This window comes from Anomaloglossus baeobatrachus, chromosome 8 (assembly GCF_048569485.1).
Source record: "Anomaloglossus baeobatrachus isolate aAnoBae1 chromosome 8, aAnoBae1.hap1, whole genome shotgun sequence".
In the NCBI taxonomy this organism is placed as follows: domain Eukaryota; kingdom Metazoa; phylum Chordata; class Amphibia; order Anura; family Aromobatidae; genus Anomaloglossus; species Anomaloglossus baeobatrachus.
Genome location: NC_134360.1, coordinates 124,582,022 through 124,600,737, shown reverse-complemented (window position 1 = coordinate 124,600,737; position 18,716 = coordinate 124,582,022). Strand labels below are relative to the sequence as shown.

At 46.1% G+C, this 18,716-nt stretch overlaps 1 protein-coding gene across 1 annotated transcript in view; it reads left to right on the top strand.

The window, feature by feature from the left end:
- The first annotated feature begins 5,079 nt into the window (after positions 1 to 5,079).
- Positions 5,080 to 18,716, top strand: part of DDR2 (discoidin domain receptor tyrosine kinase 2) — a 798,230-nt gene continuing 784,593 nt past the window's right edge. The window contains exons 1-2 of the mRNA XM_075321981.1: positions 5,080 to 5,394; positions 6,692 to 6,783. The gene's annotated coding sequence lies outside the window, so the exon portion shown is untranslated. The remainder of the gene's footprint in view (positions 5,395 to 6,691; positions 6,784 to 18,716) is intronic.

The following is an 18,716-nucleotide window of genomic DNA, read 5'->3' as shown; positions in this document are numbered from 1 at the left end:
TATGAAAACACATATCTGTTCTGGGTAGGACGACTATATAGACAATCACACTTGCTGCCTCTGCACTGTCAAATTGTCACGTACCGTTTAAATCATAGAGGGACAGCGACACATGTTTGCATTGAATGTTGCTTTTCAAGATTTACGTGACTGTGTTGCAGAGCTGTGTGGTTTGCATTCGCACTGTTATCATCTGCCTTATCTGTGAGGCTTCAGCTAACAAGGGTATTCAGGGTGGGTGATGTGTTTTGTCTATGTTTAGGTAGATAACTGGGAAGCTCTTGTGATGCGCCACTAGTAAGTTGTCTTTACACACACACACACACAAACACACAATTACTGCTGCTACGCAGAGGGCTTAGCAAGGAGTAGGCAACTGAATAGATTGTTCTATTATTTCAATTTAATGCATGGTTCTTATTGTTTGTTTTGAGAAAGTGAAAGAATCATTTATGAACCCAACTGCAAACAGTGCTTTTCATGTTGCGTGGTTTTGCTGCATACTGTGGATCCCACCAAATACAAGACTTAAAATGAAGCATAAGTCGCAATCGGAATTTCACTGTGCTACAATGCGGCCTAGCGGGGCTGTGCAACCACCGCCTGCCCCATCACGTGCATCTGCGTGCTCTTCATCCTCTGTGACTGTGGGGACAGCAGTCACACATGCTTTTTCACACTGAACTTCCACCCCGTTACTCGTAAGCGGGAGTGTGATTGGCAGGTCGTCACTTGTTTTTTAAGTGCAAACAGATGGTATTGTTGAGCTGTCAGACATCGAGAGAACCACCATTGGATGAAGGAAACATTATATCCACGCCTGCACCTTCTTGAAAGATTGGCTGGACTACCTGCAGTTAATTATTGCGTTCCACAAATGGAAAGGAGTGTAGAATGCACATGTGTTGCACCTTGCTTGGCAGCAAAGGAACAATAACTTAGTATTCCAGACAATTTTAGGATGGCAGAAAAGTGTCAGCTCTTTGGGCAAATTAAATAGCGTGGCAAAAGTGGGCAGGTGGGTACAGTGGCCGTGTTCTGTGTGTACCACGACAGTAAAGGAAGCCTCACTTTCTATTTCTCCTAATGATGAAATGCAGCAAGGAATTCCCTGAGTTTGCTATAAAAATAGCGTAGCAAAATGTGCATGAGAGTTGAATGCAGAGGTGCTAGAAATAGCTTGGCACCAGTGGGGCACAAATGGAGTAAAACAGCCACTTTTTGGATGCCACTAACTGGCAGCATTTTTTGCTATTATTATAGCTTATTAAAAACAGAGCAGGAGGGTGTAATGCAGAGGTGCTAGAAATAGCTTGGCACCAGTGTGGCACAAATGGAGTTCAACAGCCACTTTTTGGATGCCACTAAGTTTCCTCAGTGTTTGCTAGTATAATGGCTTAGTAACAATGAGTTTGAGTGTGCAATGCAGAGGTGCTGCAAATAGCTTTGCACCAGTGGGACACAAATGAAGTCCAACAGCCACTTTTAGGATGCCACTAAGTTTACTCGGTGTTTGCTAATATAATGGCTTAGTAACCATGAGCTTGAGTGTGCAAAGGGCAGGAGAGAACAGTGGCAAGGTTGTGGGTCAGTGTAGAGGAAAGGAAGCCTCACTTTCTATCCCTCCTAATGGGGAAATGCAGCAAGGAAGTCCCTGAGCTTAGCTACACAGACGCTGTTATCTGTAGCTGTTAAAATCTGTTTCCACGGACCTAACTGTCACCTATGGCTCTCAGCCTGCTGTAATTTGACTTTACAAGGGCTAAAAGAAACTTCTATCCCTATTCTGTATAGCGCTGTGTGTAGAGCGTACACAGCAGTATCGGAGACAGGAGCTACACCAGCGGTGACTGACACCCAGACGCAGAAGGCAGATAATGGCGTCCAGACGGGCAGATACCCGTTTTTATAATGCAGGGACATGTGACATGGACATCCTATCACACATGCCGTTGCTTCTCTGGCTAAACGTCCACTTAGCTCTGTGTGTGTCTGGGATTGGCTGACATGCTGGCCCGCCCCACTACACGCGCACGCTTAGGGAAGGAAGACAAAGAAAAATAAAATGGCGATCACCATTATCCCAGCAGCAGTGATCTGAATGCGCAGTCCCCGCACACTATACGCTGAAATTTCATAACAGTGTAAGTCACAGAGTGACTTACACTATTACAGCGAAAAGCCAGCTAGTAATTAGCTTGGCTTTTTGCTGCTAGAACCGTTGTCTAACGTAACTAGAACTATCGAGCTTTTAGCAAAAAGCTCGAGTTCTAGTTCGATCTAGAACAGCCCCCAAAATCACTCGAACCGCGAACTGGAGAACTACGAATCACGAACCGCGCTCAACTCTAGTCTTCAACAGAACTTTTGAGACACGACACTTCATTAATTGTCTCAGTCAGGGAGTGGTGTACAAGGCCAAATGTGGACTTGAGTATGTGGGTAAAACCAGCCGTGAGTTCAGACGCAGGGTGGGTGACCACCTCAGGGATATTGAGCAGCAAAGAAATAAACCACTGGCCAGACATGTCACTTTACCCTGGGTACCCTGCCTCCACAGGGGTTAAATGAACACCTAGAATTCGCCAGTTTTGATATAGGTCTGGGTAGATGATTACCGCCAAAGGTAGCCTTGTTCTATTGATTTTGTCAATATGTAACCTCTATAGTTCGGGATTGATGGAAATGGCTCCATCTCCTTAAATCTGGAACCCAATAATCTGCATATATTTGTCATATTTGGGCCTTGATTGGACTATATCTATCATGAATATATAATAGAATGCAATTTGTTATACATAAATATAATCATAGTATCATAGTATCATAGTTTTTAAGGTTGAAGGAAGACTCTAAGTCCATCTAGTTCAACCCGTCGCCTAACATGTTGATCCAGAGGAAGGCAAAAAACCCCAATGTGGCAAACAAGTTCCAATGGGGAAAAAATTTCCTTCCTGACTCCACATCCGGCAATCAGACTAGTTCCCTGGATCAATACCCTGTCATAAAATCTAATATACATAACTGGTTATATTAAATTTTTCAAGAAAGGCATCCAGGCTCTGCTTAAATGTTAGTAGTGAATCACTCATTACAACATCATGCGGCAGAGAGTTCCATAGTCTCACTGCTTGTACAGTAAAGAATCCTCGTCTGTGATTATGATTAAACCTTCTTTCCTCAAGAAGTAGCGGATGCCCCCGTGTTCCAGTCGCAGGCCTAGGTGTAAATAGATCTTTGGAAAGGTCTCTGTACTGTCCCCTCATATATTTATACATTGTGATTAGATCTCCCCTAAGCCTTCGTTTTTCCAGACTAAATAACCCCAAGTTTAATAACCTGTCTTCGTATTGCAGCCCCCCCATTCCTCTAATAATCTTGGTCGCTCTTCTTTGCACTGGTTTATCCCCTGAAATTCAGCCATTCATATAATATACAATATGATATAGGGACCTTTTCCTGTATAATCCATGAGATCTAATAATTCTAGTCCTCTGATTTTTAGAGAAATGAATAGAGTGGGGAATTGTCTGTTTATATTCCACCCTTTGGAATTTTGTTGTGGTGGGGGTGTGAATGCAGGTGCTCGATCTGGGGTGCTGCATGGGATTGACGGCAATAAGCTCTCTGGTCTCTCTGTCCTGCCCCGTTAGCCTAGACGAGTCCCTTGGATCTAACAGACTACACTCCCACCCACATATCTATGACGTTATTTGTGACGCCCTTCCATGCGTGACACCTCCTCCGTGCAAATGGAACACGGATGTGTGCGTTCCAGACCTGGAGTCTGCTCAGTGAGCTGGGGGACGTTCCTTTTACATGCGTGACGCGCCCACTGGCATGCCCGCTGTGAAACTCCGGATGTGATGTATACACCGGATGTTTCTGTTTTGTTGGAACGCACACTGGATGTAAAACTATCGGACCATGTGCTTTAACATGGCGCTTATAATAATCTGACTGGAGAGTGATGATAACGGCTGTACATTAACACCTGGGGATTAAACTAGCCATCGGTGAGTTTTTAATTGGATGCATTCTATGATTGGTTCTACAATGCTTATATACCCTCTGCTATGTGTGCCCCGGCTCCTTAGTGTGTTGTGTGAGCTTGGGCACAGGACCTCTGACCTCTAATGTGTTACCGGAGTCCCCTGATGATTCTAAAGAGATCAAACGCGTCGGGACGAGGGCCAGGAACATTATAGGGGCACTAAGAGAGGGTTAGATGTGGTCTGCCCTTGCAAGGGCGGGAGCTATTGGGGTAACAGGCATTAATAATTTCCTTAGGGATATTGTAGGGTCAGCCGGAAGCTGCAAGGACCCGTGCAGAGGAAACCCTGTTAGACCCCAAGCTGCAAGGAATGGGTGAGATCGTTTACAACTCATTCTAAAATCCTGACACTAGTGGATTCCTCTTTGAGGACCACTATGCACTATATGGTTTTCTTATATTGAGTTATTTTTGATAATTTTTTTGGCACTCATATATGGGACTACTATCCCTCTTCGAGTGAAATTATCACACTCAATTTTTGTTATGTATGTTGTGTTTTTTTGTTAATTTTGTTATGTTTATAGGCTCCCTGGATTTTGTGCCTGAAGCTGAGGTTGTCAGCAATCCAGGGAGTTTTGGGTTACGTATTTTACCTAATCTAGGCTTTTATCGATATTAGAATAAAAGTTACATTTTAGCCTCTTAATATTGCTTTTCTACAAAATTTTAAGACAGCTACTGCCCATGGTGTCTGTGAGGTTAGATTTCTTAAACTGGATTTATCTCAGAACACATTTATTATTTTGCTATTTTGTTTTTTTGCTTTCTCTCTAAAAACATTTCTTCAGTAGGTTTTTTAGTTTTCATAACACTTTTTTCAGATGTAAACATTTTTTAGTTCAGGGAAAAGAAATCTGACAGAGGCCACTGTTATTGTGAGCTAAATTTTCTTTCCCTAATTGAAACCAAATGTTGTACAGGTTGCATGCTGGGATCTCTGGCAGCTTCTGTGCCATACACAGAAACTTTCTCAAAGACGTCTTACATCAGGCACATTACTGAACCTCCCAGCAAACATTTCCTTTGGAAACGGATGGTTCTCTCTCCTTCTACTCAGGATTTTGCTTTATGGATATACTCAAAGTCTTCATTTGGGGATTTTTCTTTGATTTATACTAGTTTTTTCTATACTTTAACGGAAATATACAACTTTTTGCTTTTCTTAGTGTTGCTTTGATAAGTATTTTACAATTGAAAGAGAAGCTCGAGAGAAAATATGGAGGACAACATAAAAGAAAATGTTGTATAGTAAGAAACTAATGGTTTACAATGAGCTAGACATAGTTTGTGTGCAAACCCTCGGAAATTTCCAGAAATCACAGGACTTTCGAAGAAAGGTGAATTTATGTATTTAAGTATTCTATTACATTGTTGACCTTCCTTTCATCGATAACTAATGTAGATATGCAAATTATATGTAAGTATATATATATATATATATATATATATATATATATATATATTTATATGCTTTCATATGTTTTCTACTGTCTGTGTTCCCTTTGCTTGGTATCGACTGCCTAGTAATTGCATACCTATAGGTATCTACTTTTGAGATGTTTTCTGGCATGACTCTACTCACAGATTGGCATGGTGTTGCCGGCTCCTCTTGCAGAAGTGGAGATCAAACCTACGGAGAATTGCGATCAGTGAGAAGTAAATGAAATCTAATGTGTTATTCATAGCTTTAACAAGTTTGCTAGAAAGTCCAATTTGCTGTCAATATTTATACATTTCATTGTGCTAAGTGGAATGATACAAAGAACAACAAATACATTTTTTATTTCAGTCACATTTTTAAATTGATAAACAGAGACATGACTAACACAAAAATATTCATTAAAATCTGTCCTATTTAATAAATGTTAGCAAAGCAAAATGATTCTAAAAGATTTACACAAAATGGATGATTTCAAAATACAGCATTAGTGTTATTAAGAAAAACGAGGACAAAACAAATGTTACAGGGAGTCTTCAGGGCCAACCGTAAATTTTCATTAAGTAGAACTTAAATCTCCCCAATGGATAGTTTGAGCGAGATGGCTGCTCAGCAGCAATGGATAACACCTCTACTCCTCTCTAGCATGTCACTTTATATTAAACAAAAGGGCCAAGGTCACATGCTGATTCACACCTTCTGCATTGTTATCATTTGTGCTTCACAGATAATAAGTGCTTATAGAGTATAACATTACATGATGATATATACATTTATTAAAGCTCATTTTTATAACATCTCGATTTTATGTACAGTAGTTAACAACATATTTATGATTGGATTAATTTATATTTAGACCACTTTGGGTCTGGTAACCTCCATCTTGTTACATCACCCCGTTTTTCTTCACAACAAAAATGACTTAGAAACTAAACAGCAAAGTTGCCATTCCTTGAAAAGACTTTCCAGATTTGAACCATTCTCCCTAAAATCTCCCATCAGGAGACAATAGATCGTACAACTGTATATTGTATGTTTCTAAAGGAAAGGGAAGGTTTGATAGTGAGTAGTAGGTTTTATTTAATATACATATAACCTGTACTCAATTCAGGTTTCTGAAGACTTTAACAAAAATGTTACTGCATAAAATGGAACTTCACTCCACAGTTAACTATTTCCTGTTTCCTATCCCACAGTGACCTTCTGACGGCAGAGAAAAAAAAGACAACACAGGCCATACGAAGATTAAGGAATCTCTGCTTCTAAGAAAACGTCTAGTGCAGACAAGGTAAATGAATGCTATGAAACCAGTGTGATGGTGATAGTACCTGCATACAAATTCTTATTAATTTACTGTAATGCCTTCCTTATGAGTAAGAACAGTCGGTATTCAGGCAATAGAAAGACCAAATTATAACCATCATAATTTTACTAGTTGCTAACACGACCAGATATAGATCCCAGAACAGTTGTATTTATTTATTTTACGTTTGTTAAAATAAATGTATTTGATACATTGAGTAAATAAATATAGTTTCGATTATGGCTGTATTTGTATGCAGAGGTGTAATTGGCATGGCACATGACTACAGTTGGCTTCACAGTGGGACAGGTCTGGTATTGAATTACTTCTGCTTGCTGTGATATCAGCTTCCTGTGGCCTAGAAGAGAAACTGTCTATACCGATATATTCTTAAAGCATCACTCCATTGTTTTTTTGCAGAAATGGAGTGACGCTTTAAGGCCAGAGTCACACTTGCGAGAAACTCACAAGAGTCTCACATTGCATTACCTGTCATGGCCGCACACTCTCCTGACAGGAGCAGGTAGGCTGCATGTATTTCTTTGCAGCTGACCTGCTCCTGTCAGGAGAGTGTGTCTGTGCCGGGTGATGCAATGCAAGACTCACACGAGTCGCTCGCAAGTGTGACTCCAGCCTAAATCTAAGGCTCCTGCCTTTGTTGTAATCACCCTCCGGTGTTTTCATGCTTTTTTTGGCTCCGCTCTGGTCCCACAGTGCCATCTTGTGCCAGTAATTTCTGACTTGCCAAAAGTCAGAAGTTACATTGCCATCTCCAAATATAGCTCCGTGAGAGCCAGAAAGATCCTCTCATAGACTTGTATTGATTTTTTACCTCCAGCACGCTCCATGAAGCACTGGAGCCCGACAAGAGAGATGTTGGTAGAGGTTGAAGCCACCGGAGGGCGAATATCAGGCAGGAGGCAGGGGACTAAGATTTACAGCACTACTCCAGCACTAAAATAAAAAAAACCTCTAAAATGTTGGAGTATTGATTTACATTAAACAGCACAGCATTTAAAACACACAGAGAATTTAGTCTGGCTTTCAGGGCTGAGTGGGCCCATTCTGAGCTTTGTTACAAAGCCTATATTTTTTGTGCATTTCTCAGTTTGTACACCATGGAGTTATTATTTATTAACTCCTGTCTCCCGAGTGGAGAATTGGAAGTGCTCCATGGCAAATCTCCTCCAGGAATTTATATTGAAAAAATAAGAAATGTGTTCACCAAATGAAATTGTGCAAACCTCAGGCTCAGCACGGATGTAGGCAGAAGTAAATGTTGTCCAGTCCCAGCTGCTGCTCCTTCAGAACACTCCGTACAATATTTATACATAAATGACAGCCAACTGAGGGCAATATGTGGCGCCCCTGAGGCTTCCGTCGCCACAGGAACATTGCACCCCATCCAGCGGTGTAATGTCCCATTCTGGGTAAGGAAAGGAGTGAACGCCGGTCCCCAGGCAAATCTACACAACACCCATTGTTAGGTACACACTGGGACCAGGGACAGTGGCAGAAACCCTCCAATGCTGCATGCTGGGAGGGGCCGTAAGACCCATCCCTGCTTCTATAGGGTAGATCATAGCAACTGTGGAGGTGGGAGGAGCCTCCAGAAAGCAGATAGAGAAAGGAAGGTCAAGTGGAGAGAGTGAGAAGTTGAAGTTGGAGATGGAGGAAGGAGGAGGAGGTCTGGCTTGACGAGAAGGAGAAGCAGAAAGAAAGCTCTAGTCAGACATGAGCTAAGAGAAGAAAGTGACGCTTCCCATGAAGAACCTGGGACTCAGAGGGTCCAGGTGATACCAAGCAGAGGAAGAGAAGGGATTCCAGGGCCACAGAGAGCTTTTGAGCTGGTGGCCTGCTCCACAGGAACATCGGTGGAGGGATCAAGCTGCAACAGGGGACGGTCCCTAGAAACCGGAGGAGTGAAAAATCATCTCCAACAGTAAAAACCGAGGCCCAGGGAAAGTTACAAACTCCCAGGGCCACAGCCCACTGCAGAAGCTCTGGAAAAGGGGCAAATCACCGTCAGGCAAGCTCCCAGCCCGGAGGCTGTTGTGGAGGCCGAGCCAGGTTCCTCCTACAAAGGCAAGGTTTAAGGAGACAGCTGCAGACAGAGACATTTGAGAGAAGGGTACCGGCTTTCATTCCAGGAATTACCCAGGATCGGCGGAGGTCCCTGACAGTGGGTCTCAGCAGTCCAGAGGCACCAGTGTGCTTAAGCCCAGGAAGTGTGAGAAAAGACCTTGGAATTGCACCCTCTGGTGTTGTCTCAGTTATCGTCACCTGCATAGACTTCCACCACACCATAGACTCTCACGAGCACCAACTGTGCCCTGGGGTACCGCTCCACCTGTGGGGAGCAGTACTATCATTGCTGCCATTCCATCACCCCGGAGGCCCCATACAGCAGCGGCGGCTTAATAGCCGCATACCACAGGTGGCGTCACGAACACAAACTTTATTCACCCCAAGTCACCAGCCATATTAATTGACACCCACCAGGGCCATGGAGCCGGGCCCAGCCACCACTGACGACTCCCGGACTAGTCCGGCCCGGCACCGGGTGTCCCATAGCCCTGGGAGTGGGCGAGTCAACTTTGGCGTCACGAACAGGATTTCGTACCCGGTCCCACTGGGTACTGTGTGCCTGCAGAAACTGTGCTTAACAGACTGTGTTACTGTTTGAAAACTGCCTCCGCCATTAGCCTCACTGAGCGCGGGAAGAAGGGGGGCGTGCCTGCAGAAAGAGCGCAAAAAGAAGCCCCGCCCCCTTGTCTAAGATAAGAGCGCGAAGTTGAGACCATGTCTGCTATGCAGAGCAGCAGTTGCAAAATGGTGCGCTAGGAAAGTGTCTGCCTGGCAGTTAATGCTGCTGTCTGGAGGAAGAGAGAAAATGGCTCCTGTAAGCGGAGGCCAGGAGGTGCTCACCTGGATCAGGCCTGTGACCGCCGCTGAGGCTGAGGTCGGGAGAACGGCTGACAGGATGAACGAGCAGAGCGGATGGGAGACAGCCGTGTGGGGGAAGGAGATGTGCTGGCCATGAGGAAGCTGCAGGTGTCTGTGCAGCAAGGCCTGTGTGGAGGTGCCGCCCATGACCATCTGGAGCCCACACCAGCGATGGCGATCCTGCTGCAGAGCATCTCCGGCCTAACCCTGGGTGAGTCCTATACTGCCCCTGCCCGATCGGGTGTGCTGACCCCGCCGGCATTACTACCAGAGGCCGCCGCGATCCCCACTGCGATCCCGAGTGCGATCCCTGCTGCGATCCCGAATGCGATCCCTGCTGTGATCCCGACTGGGGTCTCTGCTGCGATGCCCATTAAAGTCTCTGCTGCAATGCCCATTGAAGTCTCTGCTGCGATGCCCATTGAGGTCCATGCTGCGACCCTGACTGAAGTCCCTGCTGAGACATCCGGCGCAGAAACACAATATCCAGCCAGATCAGACCAGGCCGCAACGCCGTCTATCCCAGCAACTGTTGTGGCTAAAGAGCAGACCCCTGAACATCAAGAGGAGGACGCAGCTCCGATACCATCACCCCGCAGCAGCCCCACAACAGCTGAAGAACAGGACCAAGGGACCCAGACCAACCTGGCTGCAGCTTCCATGTCACCGGGAGCTGAGCCAGAAGAGGACCTCTGCAATTAAAAGAAAGAAGAAGATGCCGAACTGTAAATAGCCACTGTATGTCTGCCCTCATGTTCTTTTTGAAGATGACACCCTTTCCTGCCTTACTGCCCCTTGTTCTTTTTGAAGAAGTCACCCCCTTTGTTTATATGTTACCGGGCCACTGGACTGGAATGTGGTCCCCGGTGAATGTGAATGTGAATGTATATGTGTCCTGTGTTACCAGGCCACTGGACTTAGTGGCTGGTTCGTTTTCTTTGCAACCCCCCTAAGTTAAGAGAGTTAAAAGACGTTTTGGGCCACTGGACTGTGTGGTCAGAAGATCCCTATGTAAATAATGGCACCCCTTGTGCCCCCTACCAGAATTATGGTGGAAGTGCCAAACCGTGCAATGGACTGGAAGTGCACACTAAGAGTTTCTTTATAAGAAAGTTTGCAACGTTAAAGTGTCGGTGCCTCCCATAAAGGGAAGAAAAGTTTTATTGTTTTATGTTATGCATAACAAAAAAATTGCAATTCCTTCCACATTTTTCTGTTGTTTTCCAGCCTGAGGACGTGCTGGGATTCGCTGTGGGGGAGTGTGGCACCCCTGAGGCTTCCGTCGCCACAGGAACATTGCACCCCATCCAGCGGTGTGATGTCCCATTCTGGGTAAGGAAAGGAGTGAATGCCGGTCCCCAGGCAAATCTACACAACACCCATTGTTAGGTACACACTGGGACCAGGGACAGTGGCAGAAACCCTCCCATGCTGCATGCTGGGAGGGCCCATAAGACCCATCCCTGCTCCTATAGGGTAGATCATAGCAACTGGGGAGGTGGGAGGAGCCTCCAGAGAGCAGATAGAGAAAGGAAGGTCAAGTGGAGAGAGTGAGAAGTTGAAGTTGGAGAGGAAGGAAGGAGGAGGAGGTCTGCGGGAGGCAGACGAGAAGGAGAAGCAGAAAGAAAGCTCTAGTCAGACAGGAGCTAAGAGAAGAACCTGGGACTCAGAGGGTCCAGGTGACACCAAGCAGAGGAAGAGAAGGGATTCCAGGGCCACAGAGAGCTTTTGAGCTGGTGGCCTGCTCCACAGGAACATCGGTGGAGGGATCAAGCTGCAACAGGGGACGGTCCCTAGAAACCGGAGAAGTAAAAAATCATCTCCAACAGTAAAAACCGAGGCCCAGGGAAAGTTGCAAACTCCCAGGGCCACAGCCCACTGCAGAACCTCTGGAAAAGGGGCAAATCACCGTCAGGCGAGCTCCCAGCCCGGAGGCTGTTGTGGAGGCCGAGCCAGATTCATCCTACAAAGGCAAGGTTTAAGGAGACAGCTGCAGACAGAGACACTTGAGAGAAGGGTACCGGCTTTCATTCCAGGAATTACCCAGGATCGGCGGAGGTCCCTGACAGGGGGTGTCAGCAGTCCAGAGGCACCAGTGTGCTTAAGCCCAGGAAGTGTGAGTAAAGACCTTGGAATTGCACCCTCTGGTGTTGTCTCAGTTATTGTCGCCTGCATAGACTTCCACAACACCATAGACTCTCACGAGCACCAACTGTGCCCCGGGGTACCGCTCCACCTGTGGGGAGCAGTACCATTATTGCTGCCATTCCATCACCCCGGAGGCCCCATACAGCAGCGGCGGCTTAATAGCCGCATACCACAGGTGGCGTCACGAACACAAACTTTATTCACCCCAAGTCACCAGCCATATTAATTGACACCCACCAGGGTCACGGAGCCGGGCCCAGCCCCCACTGACGACCCCCGGACTAGTCCAGCCCGGCACCGGGTGTCCCATAGCCCTGGGAGTGGGCGAGTCAAATAAGCTACACAAATGCCTGCGTAAGGAATCTGATCAATTCTACACTTTAATGGTTTTATGAAGATACTTTTTATATCTGCTGGATATGTGACAAGTCAGCAGAGCCCGCGTGGAATCCTGCTAATTCATGGTGATATTCAGCTCTTGGGTGTTGACTTTGTCTTTACAGAATTATCCCAAGATATACAGCAGAGGATGATAAATAAATAGCAAAAAATGTGTAAGCCATTATGTCGCCTCTTATCATTCCATGTTAAAAACATATTTCAGCTACGGCTTTCACCGTTATGGTGGCATTAGTCTGCATTGTTTTGAGGGGCAGGTATGGCTGTAGATTATGTGAGGGAAAGCTGTGGCTTGTGCAGCATGTTAAGGGCTGTGAAGAGACAATATTTACCTAACCCTGGAAAATATAAATATTTAGTCCATATTATTATTTTTTTTAAATTTACTCTATTATTGTATTAAAATGATTATATACTGAAAGGGATGGGTGTTCGTCTCCTTTCTTCCTGGGTATATATTTTTTCTATTTTTAGGCCTGCTCGGAATAAAGAGGTCAATGCTTTTAATATTTTAATTTTTGTAATTCTTTATTTTTTGCCAATAACTAAACAAATAATCTTAGCTGGGTTTTAGCAGTAAACAAAGACTTTAAAGGGTTACCTCTTTGTCCACCTGGTGAAATTGATATTTGAAAGAAAAGCCGAAGCTTTTTGTGTTTTTTTTTCTGGAGTTACATAGTAGTCTGATTCAAAAACCTTTTTTTCCTAGACAAAGCACCACTCCTATCCAATAGCTTTTTTATTGTTACTCCTATTACTTTAGTGTGAATGAGCAGATCATTGTACTGTACCTTAGGAAAAAGAGCAGTGTATACGTAAAGGCAAATGCCAGAAAAGGAGAAATCTCCCTGTGGTGCCCACTCAAGAATGCAAAAATGGTTTCCTAGTGGGCAATCTTTAAAAAAGAAAAAAAAGAGAACAATACACATATATACATAATTTTATATATATATATATATATATATATATATATATATATATATATATATATACACACACATGTATATAGATAGATAGATAGATAGATAGATAGATATACAGCATGTATTAAAAGTGAGAACATCCCTCACATCTTTGTAGATATTTTGTTTTCTCTTTTTATCTTTTCATGGGACAACATTGAAGATCTGACAGTTTGGTACAATGTACAGTAGTCTGTGTGCAGCTTGCATAACAGTGTACATTTGGTGTACTCTAAATAACTCAACACAGACATTAATATATGGCAACAAAAGTGAATACAATTGAAACTGGATAAATAAGAGTGTGAATATTTTGTGTGGTCACCGTTATTTTAAAGCACTGCCTTAACTCTTTTGGGCATGGAGTTCACTAGAGCTTCACAGGAGCCACTGGATCCTCTTCCATCCTCCATGATAACATCACAGAGCTGGTGGATGTTAGAGACCTTGTGCTTCTCTATCTTCCATTTAAGGATGCCCCACAGATGCTCAATAGATTTAGGTCTGGTGACATACTTGGCTAGTCCAGCACCTTTACCCTCAGCTTATTTAACAAACGTGTGACCGTTTTGGAGATGTGTTTGGGGTCGTTATGTAGGAATACTGCAATGCTGCTCAGTTTCCGAAGGGGGTGTCCTACTCTGCTTCAGCATGTCTCAGTTCATGTTGGCATTCATGGTTCCCTCAGTGAACTGTAGCTCCCCACAGCCGGCAGCACTCATACAGCCACAAAGCATGACACTCCCACCACTATGCTTGACTGTAGGCAGGACACATTTGTTTTGTACTCTTCACCTGGTTGCCGATATTTGACACCATCTGAACCAAATACGTTTATCTTGGTCTCATCAGACCACAGGCATGGTTCCAGTAATCCATATCCTTAGTCTATTTGTCTGCAGCAAACTGTTTGTGGTATTCCTTGTGCATCATCTTTAGAAGAGGTTTCCTTCTGGGATGAAAGCCATGCAGACCAATGTGATGCAGTGTGCAGTGTATGGTCTGAGTACTGACTGGCTGACCCCTCACCACTTTAACCTCTGCAGTAATGCTGACAGCACTCATATGTTTATTTTGAAAAGACAACCTCTGTATATGATACTAAGCGCATATGTGACGCCCTGGGCAAGCCAGGGGTCAAAGGTCATAACACCACCACACCCTACACCCCAGTTAGGAACACCAAGGCTAACCTAAAATCCTTGTTGCCTTCCTCCAGGGGCTGATGTCCACACCAGGGGGTGGGCCAGGCGGTTGGCTCCGCCCACCGAGGAGTTCACAGCCCTGGAGGCGGGAAAACCAGGCAGTTGAAGCCAGACTAGAGTCTGAGGAAGAGTTCAAGCTAGGGGAGTGAAGGAGAAGGAAGTGGTAGAGGAGCTTGAGAGAAGGAGTAAAAAGTGACAGTTTGTAAAGCCTGAAGCTGGTCCGGGTGTGTGCCCCGGACTGAGACAGCAAGGTCAGCAGACGACGGTGACTGTCTGCAGGGGGACTGCTTGGAGGTTGCTGGAAGGACCGCGGACGGGTGGTGGCCCGGCGGTACCGGAGCGGTATACGAAGAGCAGTCAGCACCATTGGCAGGGGCCTTTCGGATCCCGGCAAGGCTAGGAGTCGCCGTGAATTTGCCAAATCCGTTAGTGAAGGGGACCTCTGGGTCTCCCAACAACCAATTCCCGATTGAAGGCAACAGTCCAACCGTTGGAGAGAGACACCGCCACTGCCAGGGCACCAGTTTCTCAGGGCCTGCGCCTGCGGGCACAGAGAGGGGCTCCTTCGGCCCAGATTGAAGCCGAGGAGTGGGTAACCGGTGGGAACCCATCGCTACCAACACAGAAACATTAGGTGCAGGAAAAGGGACCGTCACCGTCAACTACTGGGGAAAAGCATGTGCAGCCGTCCGTGGGAACCGTCTTTCCAGCCGTTTATTTTACCGAGAACTGTGTCATCGTCTCAGGCTGAGTGAGTACCACAGTGCCGCAAGGCACAGCGCTGCCCCCGCGTCCCTGCACCCCACCAAACCCTGCATCACCCACCTCATCACTGGGCCCCGGGACAACTACCCCCTACCCACGGAGGGGAGAACCAACAACTTTGCTGCTCCCTGTCATCAGTCCCCGGGATCCCCATACAGAGCAGCGGTGGTGGCAACAAATCACCACAACCGTGGGTGGCGTCACGGACAATAAACTATCCCAAAAACCCATCCCCTTTCACTCACGGGCGAGGAGCGCCGCTCGAGTCCCCGGGATCCGGCCCATCGCTCGAGCCACCGAGCAGCAGCAGCAGGCCGCAGCAGCCGCAGCGGCAGCCGGACCCGAGTAGTGGGAGAGCGCGGCGTCCCCTCCTCCGCCCGCGACGCATACACTCAACTTCTTGGGTTGACCATTTGGCCATGGTGAGGCCTGTTCTGAGTAGAACTTGTCTTGTTAAACTGCTGCATGATCTTGGCCAATGTACTGCAGCTCACTTTCAGTGTGTTGACAATCTTCTTATAGCCAATGCCATTTTTTTATGTAGAGCAACAATTTTTTTTCAGATCCTCACAGAATTCTTTACCATTACGTGCCATGCCATGCTGAACTTCCAAAAACCAGTATGACGTGCTCCCCATTCTCATCTGAGACCTTGTAACACAAATGAGTCACATAACAGCAGGGAAATAAAATGGCTAATTGGGCACAATTTGGCCATTTTCACTTAGCGGTGTACTAATGTTTGTTGTCAGTGGTGTAGACATTACTGGCTGTGTGTTGAGTTATTTATAGGGCACCAAATGTACACAATTTCACAAGCTGTACACTGACTACATCTTCATCAAAGTGTCATATCTTCAGTGTTGTCCTATGAAGAGATATAATAAAATATTAAAATATTTACAGAAGAATTGAGGTGTGTACTCACTTTTGTGATATACTGTACATATAAATTAAAATGAAAAATGTACAAACTTATCTGCATTACAAATGTGTCATTACAAACATGTCTGCAGTTGCAGCTCTCGATTCAAAGTGCTGTCAGCTCTGATTTATGCCATTCTCCCCCCACACTGACTGCAGGGAGATGAAAGCTGAAGAGAGTCTGTAATCACACTCAGCTTTGCTCTTCTCCTGTCACTTTTTAATCACAAACAGCTCTGCAGTAAGATCAACGAGAGTAGGGTTGTCTGTCATGACAAGGGCTATTGGTGAGTAATGTGTAATGTTACCCCAAATTTATCTAAATTAAACAGAACCGGTCACCAGGTTTTTCCCATATAAGCTGAGGCCACCACCAGTGAGCCCTTAAGCCTCCTTTACACACTTCAATAGATCTTTCAATCCGTCATCGGGGTCAAGTTGTAAGTGACGCACATCCGGCATCGTTCGTGACGTATTTGCGTGTGAAACCTACGTGCGATCGATATTGAACGCAAATACGGTGATCGCATACACGTCGTTTATTCCTCATACATTGGACGTTTGGTAGTACGAAACTAGTGAATTGTAACGTGTGACATCCCTCATGCGATTGTGATGTCTGAGGCTATGTGCGCAAGTGTGCGCTCTGCACCGCAGCTTAAAAAAGGTCTGCTTCAGAGTGCAGCTGAAAAGCTGCGTTCTGAAGCGCCTCACAATGTCTGTCATTCACTAATCTCTGTCAGTCGGTCACTATCTCTGTCCCTCTCTCTCTGTCCATGTCAGTCTATCCCTCTTACCCCCTCTCTCATATACTCACCGATCCCCGATCCCCGGCGCGGCGCTGCACGGCATTCACACTGCTCCGGCGGCTTTTACTGTTTTGAAAAAGCCGGCCGCCCATTAAACAATCTCGTATTCCAAGCTTACCCCGCCCACCGGCGCCTATGATTGGTTACAGTGAGACACGCCCCCCACGCTGAGTGACAGGTGTCACACTGCACCCAATCACAGCAGCCGGTGGGCGTGTCTATACTGTGTAGTGAAATAAATAATTAAATAATTAAAAAAAACGGCGTGCGGTTCCCCCCCAATTTTAAAACCAGCCAGATAAAGCCATACGGCTGAAGGCTGCTATTCTCAGGATGGGGAGCTCCACATTATGGGGAGCCCCCCAGCCTAACAATATCAGCCAACAGCCGCCCAGAATTGCCGCATACATTAGATGCGACAGTTCTGGGACTGTACCCGGCTCTTCCCGATTTGCCCTGGTGCGTTGGCAAATCGGAGTAATAAGGAGTTATTGGCAGCCCATAGCCGCCAATAAGTCCTAGATTAATCATGTCAGGCGTCTATGAGACACCTTCCATGATTAATCTGTAAATTACAGTAAATAAACACACACACCCGAAAAAAATCATTTATTAGGAATAAAAAACACAAACATATACCCTGGTTAACCACTTTAATCAGCCCCAAAAAGCCCTCCATGTCCGGCGTAATCCAGGATGGTCCAGCGTCGCATCCAGCACTGCTGCATGGAGGTGACCGGAGCAGCAGAAGACACCGCCGCTCCGGTCACCTCCACGCAGCTAATGAAGACAGCCGTGCGATCAGCTGAGCTGTCAGTGAGGTTACCCGCTGTCACTGGATCCAGTGGTGGATGCAGCGGTGGCCGCGGGTAACCTCAGTGACAGCTCAGCTGATCGCGCTACTCTCCTCAGTTGCTGACTGGAGCTGACCGGAGCGGTGGTGAGTAGCGCGATCAGCTGAGCTGTCACTGAGGTTACCCGCGGCCACCGCTGCATCCACCGCTGCATCCAGTGACAGCGGGTAACCTCAGTGACAGCTCAGCTGATCGCGCGGCTGTCTTCAGTTGCTGTGTGGAGGTGACCGGAGCGGCTGTGTCTGCTGCAGCTCTGGTCACCTCCATGCAGCACAGCTGGAAGCGACGCTGGAGCATCCTGGCTTCCGCCGGACATGGAGGGCTTTTTGGAGCTGATTAAAGTGGTTAACCAGGGTATATGTTTGTGTCTTTTATTTCTAATAAAGGATTTTTCGGGTATGTGTGTTTATTTACTGTAATTTACAGATTAATCATGGAAGGTGTCTCATAGACGCCTGACATGATTAATCTAGGACTTATTGGCAGCTATGGGCTGCCAATAACTCCTTATTACCCCGATTTGCCAACGCACCAGGGCAAATCGGGAAGAGCCGGGTACAGTCCCAGAACTGTCGCATCTAATGCATGCGGCAATTCTGGGCGGCTGTTGGCTGATATTGTTAGGCTGGGGGGCTCCCCATACCGTGGAGCTCCCCATCCTGAGAATACCAGCCTTCAGCCGTATGGCTTTATCTGGCTGGTTTTAAAATCGGGGGGGACCGCACGCCGTTTTTTTAATTATTTAATTATTTTTTTTCACTACACAGTATAGACACGCCCACCGGCTGCTGTGATTGGGTGCAGTGTGACACCTGTCACTCAGCGTGGGGGGCGTGTCTCACTGTAACCAATCATAGGCGCCGGTGGGCGGGGTGAGCAGGGAATACGAGATTGTTTAATGGGCGG